Raw genomic sequence first — 13735 nt, forward strand, 5'->3', positions numbered from 1 at the left:
TATTCAGCTTGATTTTTGAATTCATCATTTAGCAACCTGGCTTAAGCCTAAACCTTTTCTTTCTTTTTTTTTTTTTAAAGATTCATTTATTTATTTATTTATTTATTGGAGAGCGAGCGAGAGAGAAACAGCATGAGAGAGGAGAGGGTCAGAGGGAGAAGCAGGCTCCCCGCCGAGCCGGGAGCCCGATGCGGGACTCGATCCCAGGACCCCGGGATCATGACCTGAGCCGAAGGCAGTCGCTTAACCAACTGAGCCACCCAGGCGCCCAAGCCTAAACCTTTTCTTGGGATGAAGTAATTCTCCACACGGTTGTTTCTCTTTTGCATCCCCCTTGTGATTAGGGGTCTGATGCCCAGAAATGGCTTGGCAGCTCTGGAGATCAACACTTCCACATTTTTCTTTGTGTGGGAACTTTTGATACAGGATACATGATTACCTGGGAAATTATTTGATTTTTACAAATTATGACCCTCACAAAAAAAAAAAGAAAAAAAGAAGTGATTTTCAACCACCTTTAGACCCCATTTTCTCCTATAGCACAAAGGTAGATTTCTGGCGATATTCTCAGAAAGGTTGAATAGTTTTCTTTCTTTCTTTCTTTTTTTTTTAAAGATTTTATTTATTTATTTGAGAGAAAGAGAGAGAGCACAAGCAGGGGGCAGAGTGAGAAGGAGAAGCAGGCTCCCCACTGAGCAGGGAGCCTTACTTGGGGCTAAATCCCAGGACCCTGGGATCATGACCTGAGCCAAAGGCAGACGCTTAACCAACTAAGCTACCCAGCCGCCCCTTGAATAGTTTTCTTGAATAAGAGACTTGGCTATGGTGGGAATTTATATCCTCAGGGCACCTGGGTGGCTCAGCTGGTTGAGCATCCAACTCTTGGTTTTGGCTCAGTTCATGATCTCAGGGCCCTGAGATCAAGCCCAGCGCCCCTCTTCCCCTCTCTTCCTCTCCCTCTGTCCCTACCCACCCCCCACCCCCCCGGCTCATGCTCTTTCTCTCTCTCAAATACATAAATAAATCTTTTAAATAATAATAATAATAGTAATAATATCCTCTCTTCTAGTCTTTTTGACTTGTGGACTCCTGCTAGCTTGACTCAGAATTCTAGATGATTTGGAGTTGGTAAAGAAGGAGGCTTGGAGCTTATCTGTTCAGCCATCCCATTAGAATGCAACACCTTCTTTCAGATGTTTCATACTTCAGTGAAAGAAATGCACCAGACACCATTATGGTCTCAGAAACCAGCATTGATCCACACACAGTGACAGGATCCACGGTACAGTAAGTCATGAGGTCATTTAGTAACACATACAATGTACTCATTACAAGTCATTTATTTCTAAGAATTCTAATTAAAACAGATCAGGCAAACTTTTACTTGAAAATTCCTTTTACGAATTGTCAAGCTACCTTTGAACTTTAGGCTACATCTCTTTAGTAATATTCTACAATCCAGGGTTTTCATACAATTATTCAAAGATATGTATTAAAGGTCCACTGTCTAATATATATGGAAAGTATACATTTTTTTGCTAGGCTTACCTCTGAATGTGGAAGTATTCTCCTAAAAGGTAAAACAACAACAACAACAAAACTGGGGAAACTTTTTATTTTTCCCCAAGTCAGTGCTTTCCAAAATGTCCTCAGCATAAAAATTATGTAGAATTGCTTATTAAAAGAAAAGACACTCAGCTCAACCAAGACCTATGTGGGAGGATCCTAGGAATCTGTATTTTTCAATAGCACCCACTGAGTCATATGATTTGGTAATTTGGGAAACAGTACCCCAGGAGAATGCACATATATGGAGACCACAAGAGACACTCTATTAAATTATGACTAGCTCAAGTAGCTACCCTTCAAAAGGTTGTATGATACATACAGAATACTTAGGAAAGTGTCTGGCACTTACTAAGCTCTTAATTAAGCATTAGATACTATTGTTTTCCCTTGTCATGATCAGTGTAGATAAGAATTAGCATTTCGAAAGGTCAGTCTTCAAAAGCCATTATTAGCCTTCTCAGCCACTGGCCCAGAGCCTTGTCTTTATTACATCCATGATTCCCTGCATCTTTTTACGTTTTACCAAATTCCTATCTCTTTTTCATTAACTCTCCTATTTTGGTTCCTTTCTTCTCTCTCCTTTTAACTGAATGTCCCTCCTGATACCGACTTCCTCAAGAGTCATTTCATTCTTTATCTGTGGCCGCAGGAGCCCTTCCTGGGAATTTTTAACATTCCAATGAGAACTGTCAAGGTATATGCTCCTCTATATAATTCTCTTGAGACCCAATTTACATGGAACCTGGAGTCTGAGAATGATTATTTAAAATGAATCTGCAATTGCCAGGCATCCGTGTGGCTTTCACCCTCTATAACTAATGTTACTTCAACCCACAAATATTTAAACACGACTTTGGAGTGTTCCATTTGAGATGTCTAAACCACCCGCACATTGCACATATCATGGGGGATATGAGAGCAGCCAGATGACATATTGATTTCTTTCTATAATTCGGAAGAAGTCCCTGCGCTCATTCGCTGACTTACGCATAACTACAGCTTATATTCGCTTTTATAGAATGCTTGGAACAATCATAAGAAAGGAACAGGAAAGACTGTATAACCAATCTGCTCCTTTCCACATTACTCATCATCTCAGCCTCTCTTAAGCAAAAAATATTTGCTTGCATAAATCAGACATGCAGTCTCTGTCACTGAGCTAAAGAGAGAAAGAAAGAAGAAGCTATTACTTGGGCCTACCATCATCTCGTGTATGTTTAACCTCTGCATCTAATATGAATATCCTTAGGCTGGATTTCGCAATTGAGAGATCACTTCCCATTTTGCTAGGAGTTCGTGCACGTGTACAAATGGGTTTACTCACAAAGAGGATACTTTTTCTTTCTGAAGAATAATTTCATTCTGAACTGGGTAAGAAAAAACAATTGCCTTTATTTTGTCCACACATTCTATCCTTTTGGACCTTAATGAAATATACCAGTGGCACCTCTGGAAGTTGCTAAATGGCCACAGTAGCTAGCATTCCTCTGTGTTAAAAGAGGTTAAACTGCCTAAAGATATAATTTCAGGTCTTAATTGAATGCTAGCCACTGAACCATGAGCCGGGATCCCTGAAGAATGGTGACGTTCTCTGTGGGCTTCACACAATGGGAATGCGTGGGTAGACGCCATCTGCAGCTCCGGGGCTGGGAAACAAAAAGACATTTGAGGAAGAGGGGATTTCTTACAGATATGATATAATGGGAGAGATCTGAAAGTCATCCATCATGCCCGTGACATACATCACACCCGACAACAGCCCAAAGCCACGAGATGTCCCGGACCGCCTGCAGCCGTGGCAGGCCTTCTGGTATCCGCACTTTTGTGCATCCTGCCACCGCATGGGGAAGGCCCAAGAATGCCTCTGCCCGCCCCCGCCCCATAGTTTGCTAACGCAGGCTTCATTATCGCACACCCCAACCGGCGCTCGGGACACATTCATCTGGTGACAGGGAGTGACAATCAGAGCTGAACGGGGACGCCAATGCCACCAGATGTTGCCGAAGCTCATCAGTTGGGTTCGCACCACCACGCTGTTCCAAGGGGGTCAGAACAATGCGTCCAGGCGTGCAGGCGGCTGCTCAGAGACAGACAGGAGGCTGAAGCTTCCATCCACTTCTTTCAGTTTTCCTTACAGGGCTGACTTTCAAGTCGTTATCTCGAAATATCAAATTCCGATTGGGTTAAGATGAGCAAGAAAGGGCGCCTGGGTGGCTCAGTCGTTAAGCGTCTGCCTTCGGCTCAGGTCATGATCCCAGGGTGCTGGGATCGAGTCCCACATCGGGCTCTCTGCTCCGAGGGAAGCCTGCTTCTCCCTCTCCCACTCCCCCTGCTTGTGTTCCTGCTCTCGCTATTTCTCTCTCTGTCAAATAAATAAATAAAATCTTAAAAAAAAAAAAAAAGATGAGCAAGAAAAATATATAAGCTGTGTTTTCATATCACTGTGAGATAGCAACCTGTCACTTACATCCAAGTGTTGCTCTTTAATTTTAACGTAACGCACGGCAGGTGGACACACACACACACACACACAGACACTTAACATTAGAACGAGTTGTAATTAAATTTGTATTATGTTCTCTTGCTTGAACTTCTGCATTCTGCATTTGTTTTTATCATCTTCCCCACAAAATGACAGGGGCCATGGATAGCGGTGCCCTTTGGCCCTCACCAGACCTAAGTCAATATTAAACGCATACTCGCTGCTTGATGACAGGTCAGTTGGTTTTAAAAGGGTTTGTTTTTGCTTTTGTTCCTAATATTTCCAAAGGCTATCCAAGAAAACTGAAGACAACATGCAGAGTGAAAAAAACCAAGGTTGGAAATTATTAACTTGGACCATATTAAAGAAATACAAAGCTGAGCAGTTAAATTTTATCACTTGAGTGGAGGATATTAGTAGCCTGAAATTCTAGGCTCGCTCAGAATGATTTTACAGGTTAGTATCCTAAAAATTGTGCCAACACTTGATGTTCTCGGCTTGTTTATGCCACAGCATAAATAGCCCACTTGCAGGTGCATCTAGGTGATTCTGTTACTACTTCATAGAGATCCATAAAAACTACAAATAAAGGACAGTTCTCCAGAGCAATAGCTTGTTTGAGTGCAAAATAATTGGGACACTGGGACTCTTGTTGACTGAATGAGTGTAGTGTTTGGAAACAACCCTAGGATAATAGCAACCTTATCCTGAAGCTGGCACTTCAAGTTTATCTGGGAAAATCCATGTAACCTAGGCATTGTGTACTGTTTTCATCTCTATTCCAATATCCTTTGAATATGTCCATATTAATTACTTCTTCCTAGATCTTATCTATCTTTGTTTCCTCTAACATTGTGTGAATGTTAACCACACACACAGAAAGACTTCATTTATATTGTGGCCAAGTAATTGTATCCATTCTGGAATATATTCCCTTGTTTGAGTCTCAGAACTTGGTACCATTTTAATATTGTATTGCATCCTGAAACAACTTTTGTTTTGGGCATTGATGCAATAAAAAATATTTCGTATTTATCATGTATACTCATGGTAGAGATGACCTGATGGGAACGACAGATTCTTACCCTGTTTGATGGAAACTTTCCATTGAGTTCCAATCTGTAAATTGTGGACCAAAATGTGGGTTGGGAGAAGTGAGAGAACAAAATCAAGCACATGATTATTAGTAATTATTAAGAAAAAATTGATGTTATTTAACACAATGAAGATAGTGTGTCTAACCCAATTCTTAAACTACAAGTCAAACAAAAAATACAAACCTGAGGACAGTAAGGATTTCCTTAATGTAGATTTCCTATAAATAGTGTCTTCTTGTTAGATTTAAACTACCAATAACTAGATTAAATGCAAGCAAGAGATTATGCTAAAATAAATTAATCAGTACCTTAAATATCTGTTCCTTTTTGATCGGATACTTGGAGACCGACATTCTAGGTTTGCTGAGTAGAGGTTTGTTTTAACTCAGCATAAAGTTATATATAAAACTGTAACTTATTCATTACCTATAAAGTGAGAAGATATTCCATCTATGTGTGTATCAACTCTTCTGAGTGGCCTTCAGTGACATCTTACACCTGTAGCGGCCAAGCTCCCTCACTTTTGGCTGCAATGACCTTGATAATTTATTACATTATGTGACTTGCACATTTGCTTGATTCTCCCTCTCCCCCACTGGTTTATCTCTAACAGGACAGGTACTTTGCTACTTTAGTCCTTCCAGCATTCCTAGCACTTTACGTAATGACTGATGCTCAAAAAAGTGTGTGCAAACGTTTGAATATGTATGAAATACACGTGTTCTTTTGGAAGCAGATAAAAGAACACCAAGAAGGCTATGCATGTGTGTAATTAGGATCTTAGAATGTCAGTTGTAATATAAGATATTTCATTCAAATTGAGTGCTTTACACAGAGCCTCTTAGTATGCATTGCACAAATAATCCTTTTCAGTAAATCATTTTCAATAAGTACTTTTTCATAGGGCAAATGAAAAAGGAGTGAGAAAGAAGGTTATAGACAAAACAGAGTAAAGCTTTACGATTAAAATTTCTGAAATCCTCAAGGTATTATTCCATGACTCAAGAAATAAAGGCCCATAAAATCCATTAAATGAAACCAAGTTCAGTATATTGTATTCAAGACTTAGATTTTCTGAATTTTATATAATGTTTATGTTTGCCAAAAGAATGCATTATTTATGCCTTAGATGTGCTGATGGTAAGCAACTAGAGTGATGAATGGAGAGATTTTCCTAATCACGTATACTATTTTAAAAGTTTCAGCAAATGTGCATAATTTTAGAATAACTTACAATAAATTAAAAACAATGTGAAATTTTGGTATGTGGCAAGCACCTCTAATTCCACTTAGCTCTAAATACATAGATAGATGGAAATGTTGAGAAAAACGGGAAGTCAACTCCATAACAAAAGATTTTAGTCGTTGAAAAGTCTTTCTTCTAGGGGACACTTCAGACAAACTAAAAAAACAAAAACAAAACAACAACAAAGAAACCCAATGGATGATTCCAAAAACTTAAGAATTCATACTTCTTACCAATTGTCTGAGATATTCCCCTCAGCTTATGACTACCATAGTTGTCTGACTTCAACAACCAAACAACTAACTCCGACAATTGGCAAAAGACCAAATTTACACAGTCCCAAACCCAAGGATAATGTGTTTTAAAAATTGTGCACAATGTCATTCTAGAATTCTTTGAGGGAAGACCAAAAAAGCATGGCATTTAATTTTCTAGCTCTTGCCTTTCTTTAAGCAAAATTATTTAATTTTTTGCAAAAATGAATACACATTTGCATGAGTCAAACATCAAAAAGTCCCAAAGGTATATAGCAAATAGCCCCCTTCCCTCACAAAGTTTTTTGGAGTTGGTTTCCCAGTTTCACCAAGAAGTAAAGGTGCCTTGTTGTTTTCTGTTCTACATTTCACTCTTTGGAGTTTCTAGGAAGAAGTGTTTATGGAGAAATGTTCATCTCAGAAGTTAAGGATCAAATGGCGGGGGGTGGGGGTGTTATTTATTTATTTATTTTCCAACATTGGCCTCTCCATTGTATTCAGTGTTCCTATCTGGCTGCCTGATTGAAAACTTTCTCTATTATTTCAAATCCTAAAAAGGAAAATTCTTCCATTGACCTTGCCCTTTTCCTGGGGGCACTAATTTTCCCGTAGTTGTCAATGCCAAAGCTCTTCAAAGACTAATCCACGCTCATCACCAGCATGTCTCCACCACCATGTACTCACTCCTTGATTTTGTGAAATCTCATTTCTATACCATAACCTCCACCCCCCCACACACACACACATCCCACGCACACACGCACACACACACGGAGAGATGTCAGTATAATTTCTCTCTCTGGGATCACTATGACCTGCAGGTCATCCTAACCAACAGTGTCTGTCCATCAGGCTGGCAGCTCCCCAGACCCCTCCCTCACTCCCTCCATGCAACTGCTTCCTTGGGGAGGCTCTTACTGCCCAACCCGGTTCCTTCTCCTGGCCTTAGGATACTGCCAGCTTCCTCCCTTTTTGTTGATTCTAGAGCTCTCTGCCTTTTATTTTATTATTCACTCATTCATTCATTCATTCATTCATTCTTTGTTCTAAACGCTCTCTTCAGATATCCCACCCACTATTGCTTCTTTGTAAGATAATACAAAAATCTGCTGTCGGGTTTTTATCTCTCTCTCTGGAATTTCAGTTATGGCACTCCCCAGGGCTCCGAGTACTTTACCTGATTGTCCCACTACCTCAAAGTCCACTGACCTCCTATTCTATTTCCTAAACCAGTGCTTCTCCATGGTGATCTTGCTGCTGCCCTGCCTCCCCTCTCCATGCACCCCTCCCCAGCACGCCTCCTGGGACCTTCAGCAATGTCTGGGGACACAGTCACACTGTGGAGGGGTGCAGCTAGCCTCTAGTGCATGGAGGCCACGGCTGATGCTAACCATCCTGCAGCACACAGAATAGCCCAACAATAAAGAATTGTCTGGACCTCAATATGAATAGTGTCCAAGCTGAAACTCTGCCCTCATCTACTGACACTTCCCCATTTCTGCCACCAAGTCCCTCTGGCAGAATGAATTGGATTTAATCCTGGGTTGTTGTCCTTCTTTTCTGTTTTTTTCATGTTTCCCACTCCATTTAACAGGCAGAGTTTCACTTGGGTTTTTTCCTTGGAAATTTTTATCCATTGATCATTTTCTTCATTCCTACCACCACCATCACTGTGTGCATTTACTTGGGTAAAAATATATGTTTCACTCATCTTAATAGCTCAAGTTTCTTTTCCCTCCTACCCTTACATGCTGTTGCTAAATTAAATGTCCTCAAATACTGTTTTCCTCACATCAAACATGTTCAATGGCACCTTTCTGGAGCCTCCCTGTTCTAGGATTCTTTGACAGTTGGGCCCTTACTGCCCTTCCTATTATGCCTTCCATTCCAGCCAAGTTGGCCTGCTCATGATTCCACTTTTTGTTCTAAATGTCTAAACCAGTTAAATAATTCCACAGTATTAGTAGTTCTATTAGAGAGCAAAATAGCTCATTAGTTAACCATCAGTGACAACTGGTTCATCCTTTAAAAGTTTCTATCTCGGGGCGCCTGGGTGGCTCAGTTGTTAAGCATCTGCCTTTGGCTCAGGTCATGATCCCAGGGTCCTGGGATCGAGCCCCGCATCGGGCTCCCTGCTCAGCGGGAAGCCTGCTTCTCCCTCTCCCACTCCCCTTGCTTGTGTTCCCTCTCTCGCTGTGTCTCTCTCTCAAATAAAGAAATAAAATCTTTAAAAAAAAAAAAAGTTTCTATCTCAGACATCTCAGAATATATCTAAGGATTCTGGAGCCCAGGTAACTGGAATCAGTTCTTATCTCTGCCACTTAGTAGGTTAAGCAAGTTATATGCCACTTACTAGTTAAGCATATTTCCTCACCTATAAAGTGGGCTAACAAAAATGCTTACCACATAGGGTTGCCATGGAATTTAGAATAGTCCCAGTATCTAATAAGCACTAGACAATTATTCACTATTATTCCAAAAGAAAAGAGTGCTATAATATTTCCTTTATAAACCCACATGTGAAGGCCATTACTGATGCATGGTGTTAATAATATTATTGTGCCTACTGGTGTGACAGCCAAAGTGATGCACCCTCCAATGCACTAAATTGTTTGCTCGGTTGCTGAGTATTTTCTGGAAATATCATCCACCAGATATTTATGCGTATTGGTTTTCCGAGAGGCCCTAAAAGATTCTGGAAACCTAAAAATGCCTACAAGATGCAAAACCTCAATATATGCACTATTCCCACATCAGTGAAGTTCTCTGTGTTGCCAGAGTTATCAAGTATCTCAGGTTCAGTGTTCAACTTCTTCTCTATTAGTTAATATGGGGCTCTGATCTACTTGGGGAAACTGTAAAAAACAATTAAGAGCATACCAGACCCAAGAATAAAGGACAGGCTTTCTTTCTGCTTTTTATCTTTTCCCAGAGTTTCAGTGTTTTGCAGTGTAGCTCCCCATGGGTGGGTTGGGAGGTGGAGCGATTCATAAGGAATTTATTTTGAAATTGGTTGGGGTGGGAGAATCAGCATTTCTCCCCTAAACCCCGTGCCTGCCTTGCTGTTGTCATCCCGTTCTTTCATCTCCTTCCCCTGGATGGTCTTTCTCCCTGGAGTGATGGTAGGATCAGGGAATGCCGAACAGATGGGACAACATGGATATGTAGCTACATGACTTTATTGCCTGGTGTACAAGCTCCAGATAGCCATTTTATTTTGCAACTCAAATTCTTCCCTTTTGCGATCCCCTCCGTGCAGTATCCGACTCTCCCCAACTCCTCTCTCAACCACCACCCCCTTAAGTGAAGCTAGTAGAACAAGGAGGATCTGCCTGTAATTACTGCTTAATTCATTTGCATGTGGATGTTCTCATTATAATGTCATTAGCATGGGGAGGGAGTCCGGTTGCCAGAGCAACCAGGAGTGGGGCAGGTGCAGTTCAGCCTCAAATGGATTCTCGGCTCCGTTTGGTCAAACTCCACCTGTATTCCTGGCTCTTATCACTCTTGTGGTTGCCAGACTGAAAACATTCCGCAGCTTTACCCTCTTTATTTTGGCTGTGTCTCTGGAATTTCTTGGTGACCTGTATAATTCTGCCTGGTTTTACTAAGAACTCCCTTTATTTTAACTTGCCATGCATGGGGACTTCAGCTTCTAGTTTGTGCTCTCCAGTATGGAAGCCATTGGCTACATGTAGCTACTGAGCCCTTGAAATGGGATTAGTAAGAATTGAGGTGTGCTGTAGGTGTAATATACACAAAGGTCTTCGAAGACTTATTATGGAAAAAAAAAGAGTGCAATTAGTTCAATAAACTTCTGAATTTTGAGCACATATTGAAATGGAAATATTTCAGATATATGGGGGTTAAATAAAAAATATTATTAAAGTTAATTTTACTTAGCCCTTTCTATTTTTATTTATTTATTTTTTTATTTTTTTTTATTTTTTATTTATTTTTTTTTTATTCATTTTTATTTGAGAGAGAATGAGATAGAGAGAGCATGAGAGGGGGGAGGGTCAGCGGGAGAAGCAGACTCTCTGCCGAGCAGGGAGCCCGATGCGGGACTCGATCCCGGGACTCCAGGATCATGACCTGAGCCGAAGGCAGTCGCTTAACCAACTGAGCCACCCAGGCGCCCAGCCCTTTCTATTTTTAAAAAGATGGTTACTAAAACATTTAAAATAACAGATGTGTCCCACATATATGTTCCATATTATATTTTTACGGAGAGTACCATCCTTGATGATCGATTCCTCTTCCCAGTCTTCCTGCTGGTAAGTACCGCCTTCTTAATCTTTAGAGAATTTACAATAGCTGTCATCCAACACAGAGCTTCCACCCCTAATTCTTTCTGGATTGCCAAGCAATTTACTTATTTTAGCCATCATTCATAAATACTCTTAGAGGTAAAGGAATTCTATTTTCCCATCAACACAGGAATTTCCTCCTAAAGCAATGCTGATAAATGGTTAACCAGGGCCTTCTTGAGTCTTTCCTCAAGGGCCACTACTTCACAAAACATCAGATAGGAGAACAAAAACAAAAACAAAAACAAACAAACAAAAAACCCAACAAAAAACAAAACCACAATTGTAAGAGTTTTGTTTTTTTTTTTCTTACACTGACAAGAAATCTGTTTCCTTATAAAAGCTACCAGCTGATCTTAGTTCTGCTCTTGGAACAAAATAGAGTAAGGTTTCTCCTCTTCCACATGTCAGCCTTCCATTTCCTTGAAGACAGCTGTCATGGTCTGTGAAGCTAAGCTTCTCTTTGTTAAACATTACCCACTCTCCTCAACAATTTCTCATAAGTCATGGCCTCAAGGCTCAACCATCCTTGTTGCCCTCCTCCAGATTTTTGTCATTTGTCAATGTCCCTGTAAAAATGTGGAATCCAAAAAAGGACATCTAACTCCAGATGTGGTGCACACCATGTAGAAGACAGTAAGACTGTTGCATCTCTTCATCTGGATACAGAGCTTGGCTTATTCAGCCCAAGACCACATTTCTTTTATTATCTTCTCTATTACGTGGTGGATACATGTTGAGGTCTTCATCCACTAAACCTAACAGATCTTTCTTCACATAAACCGGCATGAAGTTGTAGCTTCTTTATCCCAGACTTACAGAACTGATTTTTAAAAAATCTAAACCCAAGACTTCATGTTTATCTCTGTAAAATTCCACTTCGCGGGCGCCTGGGTGGCTCAGTTGGTTAAGCGACTGCCTTCGGCTCAGGTCATGATCCTGGAGTCCCTGGATCGAGTCCCGCATCGGGCTCTCTGCTCAGCGGGGAGTCTGCTTCTCCCTCTGACCCTCCACCCTCTCATGTGCTCTCTCTCATTCTCTCTCTCTCAAATAAATAAATAAAAATCTTTAAAAAAAAAAATTCCACTTCGCAAGGGCTTTATTCCTCTGTACCAGTACACCAAAATCATTTAAAATCTGATTCCTGCTCAGTAAATTAGCTGTTCTTCTCAGTTGTGTCCCAGTTAGACATGATAAGCTTGCTTTGGATTTCATCTTAATCACCGATAAATGTGTTGAACTGGACAGAGCCATCTTGTCCACTACAACATGAGTTGTTATTATTAACTATCTTTCTGAAATTCAGATACACTGTGGTGTTATCTGATCAAACTATTCCATCAGAAAAGAAGAGCTGTCAACATGATTTATTGTGTGCTTACTATATGCCAGACGTTTTCTAGGCACTGAGGTATGACTTCAGTTTAGTGAAATAATTCTTCTGCCTAGTGATCACCTCTTCCATCACTATATGTTCCCAAACTATATTTTTAACAATCTGTTAGGACTGTTAGGACATTTTGCCAGAGGTCGTTGTTAATCTAACTGGTTTATAATTTCTAGAGTCCAACCTTCTCAATTTGCAAATAACAGAACGCAATTTGTTGCTTGCCACTTTTTTTCATATCCCATTCTTCTCAGGGTGTCTTAAAGATTATCAACCATGACTCCACAATCATACCTGTAAGTTATTTTATTTTCCAAGGAAAGAATTGAATTGTACTTGAAGATGTATAGTTATTTAAAGTTGTTCTCTCTTTTCATCTCTTCTTCCATCCTGGGAAAACTGTATCTGCATTCATTATCACTGTGAGCTAGGATCTAACACAGGGCTTAATTGTTGACTGCTTAAATTTTCAATCTTTTTTCCTTCCTTTTCCATTTGAAAGCCTATCTCTTCATTTCAGTGAAAAAGAAGGAAAATTAAGCTAAATAGGTCTTCTGTCTTCTCTTTTATTATTAATATTAAAGCACCTTTCCCCAGGCATGATCAACAGATCAGTCCCTTATCCATTTTCCAAAGGCAAAAGGTACCCCTCTTTTTTAATATATGTAATTTTCATGAAGATAATGACCCTAGATTCCAGAGGCTCTCTTGGTTTCTATATCTGGGTTTACTATTGGATCATTTGGAGATTTTGTATACTTGTTTTCCCCTTTCGTACTATGTTGCTAACTTACAAAGATGTAAAAATGTAGCCAATTAAAATGAACAATTTATAAAAAGTGTCATCAGATTTCTATAGAAACAATCAGTTGAATTTCCAATGTAGGACTGATCCTTTTTTTTTTTTTCTGTAGCTTCTGCAGAAGCATATAATCTCTTGGCATAACCCATTTTATTGAATGGACCAATAAAATATTATTAAACTCATTATTCATTTAATTCCAAGCTCAATGTTTATGTTGTCACCTATATTTTATATATGGACATGCCACAGTGGTTGGCAATAGCTGTATGGTGATAAGGGTCTAATGTAATATGTGGAACTCTTTCGGATAGTGATAGTACAAAGACCCAGAGGAAAAGTTCTCAATAGGTGCTTTTGAAGAAGAGGATTGATAAATTGTTACTATGTTGCCAAAAGGTAAATGATTATATGTAATTGGATGAATCTTTTTTTTTTTTAAATTTTTTAAAGATTTTATTTATTTATTTGAGAGCGAGAGAATGAGAGACAGAGAGCATGAGAGGGAGGAGGGTCAGAGGGAGAAGCAGACTCCCTGCCAAGCAGGGAGCCCGATGCGGGACTCGATCCCAGGACTCCAGGATCATG

This window comes from Leptonychotes weddellii, chromosome 3 (assembly GCF_054177405.1).
Source record: "Leptonychotes weddellii isolate Sample4059 chromosome 3, ASM5417740v2, whole genome shotgun sequence".
Classification (NCBI taxonomy): domain Eukaryota; kingdom Metazoa; phylum Chordata; class Mammalia; order Carnivora; family Phocidae; genus Leptonychotes; species Leptonychotes weddellii.